Source organism: Empidonax traillii, unplaced genomic scaffold (genome assembly GCF_003031625.1).
Source record: "Empidonax traillii isolate 1590-97213 ecotype Southwest subspecies unplaced genomic scaffold, ASM303162v1 scaffold679:size546144, whole genome shotgun sequence".
NCBI classification, from domain to species: domain Eukaryota; kingdom Metazoa; phylum Chordata; class Aves; order Passeriformes; family Tyrannidae; genus Empidonax; species Empidonax traillii.
The window spans coordinates 3,867-7,909 of NW_020955872.1; positions in this window are offsets into that span (position 1 = coordinate 3,867).

Sequence of the window (4,043 nt, forward strand, 5' to 3'; positions counted from 1 at the left end):
CAAGAGGCATGACAGGGACAAAATAAACATGAGGACACAGAAGCTGAGCTTCTCTTACCCACTACCAAGCAGAGGTATTTAGAGATGTTGAAAGTACCTCCACTCAGAAGAAATTAAAAGGAATACTGTGATATTTGGAAATTATGCAGGCTGAATAGTCATTTTTCAAGGAAATGCTGAGAAATCACCAAGGGCCTGGCAAACCACTGAACTACACAGAACAACAGGAGGTAAAATCCAGCATACATGAAAGCAAAGGAGCACACATGGAAGATAAACCATGAGTGTATCTTGGAGGGCTCTTAACAATTTCTACTCAGGGCAAACAGCATGACACACAACAGTCTGACAGACTTGGCTATTTCCTTACTGCTTGAAAAAGGCTTCCAAGTAAAGAGTATTTCCCATAGTTTACTGATGACTGTTTTCTCCGGCCTCCTGTAGCTCTGTGGTTACAATTTCTAATGCTTACAAATTTGAAAAGCTCAGTTTTTCTAGACATCAGCTAAATTCCTGCTTCTACCATCAGCTCCTGGAGTAAGATGAGCTCAGGCAGTTGTGGTGGAGCCCTGGCATAGCACAATTTAATTTTCACTATTGCTCCCACCAGCCCTGAGCTGCAGTTCACCCCACCTCTCTCCAGCAGCACCAACTGTTCCAGCACCACTTTGATCACCACAGCCGAGGGGTCACAGGGGTGATGAATTGACCCTTTCCTCCCACCAAAGCCTCCACAGCAGGCATGGCAGAGAGGCAAGGAGGGAAAGAGGGAATCAAAGCCAGCCCCAGACTTCACCCCTTTTCTGAAGCCCCGTGTAAGTACTAGTGTGTGCGGTGGGTGTGTTTCCTACTTCCCTCAAATCCTTAAAACAGACATCACATGTGAAGGTCATTAAATATTGACAACTCTCCCATCCTTCGCTATCTCAAAGGGCTCACTCCTCTTCACTGACCCACCCAGGTACTGCTGATTCTTTGTCTCTGGGCCTACCTGCCTGTTTTCAAAGTGTGCAGCAACAGAGAGGGTAAGATCGGGTAAAAGGCTCTCTGAAGCTTCCTAAGGAACTCCAGCCTTCACCACAATACCTGAAATTGCTCTCCTTTTCACAGTGGCATTTCTCCCACAGATGGGGAAGGGGGGGAGAGAGATGACAAATCAGAAGAATAGGTCCTTTGTTGGACATGAAGTAATTAATCAGTAATGCCGCTGTAAACCTGTGGTGCAACTTCATGGGCATTAAAACAGGAATACAGCAGTTAATTTAATTGCCAGTAGTTCTGAGCAGAACAAAGTCACCGGTGAAGATATCTAGAGCTAACATTTCAAAGCTTTCAGGTTCTTGCTTGACCAGGCCTGTCATTTGCATCACTATTTTTAATCACTCTACATCAAACAGGCACACATGCTCAAGGCAACACCCCCATCTCAAAAAAGTCACTTCTGCATTCTGAAGGAGAATTAAGACATGTTTTACTTTCCTGTGGCTTGCCAGGTTAAACCATAGTGTCAGCCATCTTACCAGGACAAGTCTGTCAAGTAATTTTCACCTCATACCACAGCTAAATCTTCCCATGCCCAAGCCACACAATACACAGGATGTGCTGTAATACACTGCTAGGCAACATAAGCTATAGCAACCAGCAGGTTTACCTTTTCGGTCCTCTACCACTGTGAGCTATGAACTAGGCTATAATAAACATTTCCCAGGGTTAGGAAAGCTGAGTAGCACTCATTGCACTTTTCTTACACTTGTGAGGAAACACCTCAGCCAGCCCTCCTTGATTGTTTCTCAGCTTCAGTGATTCTCTCTGGCAGCAGCTTCACAGAACAAGGTGTCAAGATTGAAGCTGCAGGAACACCAGAAAAAAAAAAATCTACAAAAAAAAGAAGAGTTTCTTTGTTTCCATGCTCTGCAGGAACTGTTCATTCAGCAACTGTGGGTTGAAGCAAAACGGTACTGCCTATGTCCAAGGCCAGCAGTTCAGATGATGTGAACCAGTGGGGAACCAGGTGACCCAAGGTCTAGCTTTCAGCTTGTCCACTTGGGAAGCACTGCAAATTAACAGCTTCCTCAGAAAAGAGGCAACTAAAGAATGTGCTTTTCCATTCCTCTCCCATCTGATGGGCAACAACTGAGATTACTTACATATCTGTGCAACACAGGGCCATGAACAACTTGGGCTGCTCTCAACATTGCAATAGCATTGTCACACACTAAAGATTTGTTTTCAATGCTTTGAGCACTGACAAAAAAGTCCCAAATTAATCAATTATGTTTTTAAAAGCTTGCTAATAGAACTACAAAACATTTTAATTTGTGTTAACACACTGGTAAATGGTATTATTCTCTACCTTATTTGTACTGAAAGATTCAGTTTTACTCCATTTCATTTGTATGCAACGTAATATTTAAAATAGAAAATGCATGGTGTAGGCAATGATGCATAACATCTCTCAAAAAGCATTTGCATTTGCAACTATATCTTATGTGTTACTATTTGTTGCACGTTCCAGTTATACAATGAAAGTACTTTTTGAGTTTTGGTTTTTGGGGGTTTTTTAAAACATGCTAAGGCACAAGAAGAGTGCTCTCTTAAGTTTCCTCCTTGGGCTGCATTGGGTCCGTAACCAGTCCCATGAAACGTCCTCAGACTTAGTGGGCCAGCATCACAGGTAGCCTGGCCAACTTCACCTGCTGGCCAGGGCTCCTTTTTCTGCTCATACATTGGCCTACAGAGCACCTGCAGCAGTAACAATGCACATATAATTTCTTTTCTGGTACCAGATCTTACTGAGGTACTCTGCCCAAGGCTTTTCCACTGGCCAATATCGCATTAAGTGAAATAGCTAAATCTTCTCTTCCTCAATGGGAAAGCAAATGACAGACTGGATACCCTCAAAGTCACTTTTTTTCCCTTCAATACCACCAAATTTATTGTGCTGCTTCTGGAAAAAACCCATGATCTTACAGGTATAAACTCATTCATTTCTCCTAGCAACCCAATGTAATGGCAGTGAGATTTCCCCTATTATCCAGCAATTGACAACAAAGCTGCATATCTTGCTTGAAAGACTGTTGGTGAGGGAGAAAGGAAAATAACAGAGAACAGGAAAATTAAATGCTTCTCCCAATCCTACAGCACTTCAAGAAGCCTATTGCTTCAAGTCCATTACCCCCAGTAACACCAAGTGCAGCAAGATACACGCCTGCATGCCCTGAGCACGGACACCCTCAGAAATTTCCCCACTCCAGATGATCTTATTTTCTTCTCCAGAATCCAGAGCTGCTAACGTTTGGAATCCCAGCACCTCTGTTAAGTACTTGTTTAAATATCATTTTCTAGCTAAAAATTGGAGAAAGAAAACTTCTGCATTAGCACTGCATAGATCATCCATAGGAGAGATATATACAGTAGGGAACCATCTGCATGTCCCGGGGTTTTTCTTCATTCCAAACACTGGCATGAATGACATTTCACTGTTACAAACTGAAAAAACCCAACAGTAGAAACAAGGAAGGTATAGTGGAAGACACATGCCAGGACACTCAAGTGGAAAGTGGGAAGTTTAGGCAGGAGAGGTACGAAAACGAACTCTTGGCCCATGTTTACACATTTCAAGGACATGTCTTGCCTCTGTTTATGTCAGGGACATCTACAGGGATCACACAACCAAGGTCCTCTGCCACCATGTTGTTTTGCAGCTGATCAACAAAGCAGTCCCACCAACCAACACCAACACAATTTACTGCCTACTACCTTTGTGTAACTCTTTAACTGCCTCCTGTCTTCAGGTAACCTCAAACTGGGGGGTAATATTTATGGACACTTTGAACATCAGCAATGCAAACGGTGCTCATAACATCTGAAGCCAGTGTAAGCAATGTAGCTGTTTCTAAACAACCACTCTTGACTTCTGGTCATTAGAACTGCCACTAGAAGTGGCATCTTCTACACCTGCTGATGTAAGTTCAGATACAATGCTCGTATTACATGGTTCACAAAATAAATCTGAAAACTGTGATCCAAGTTTAACTTTGCAC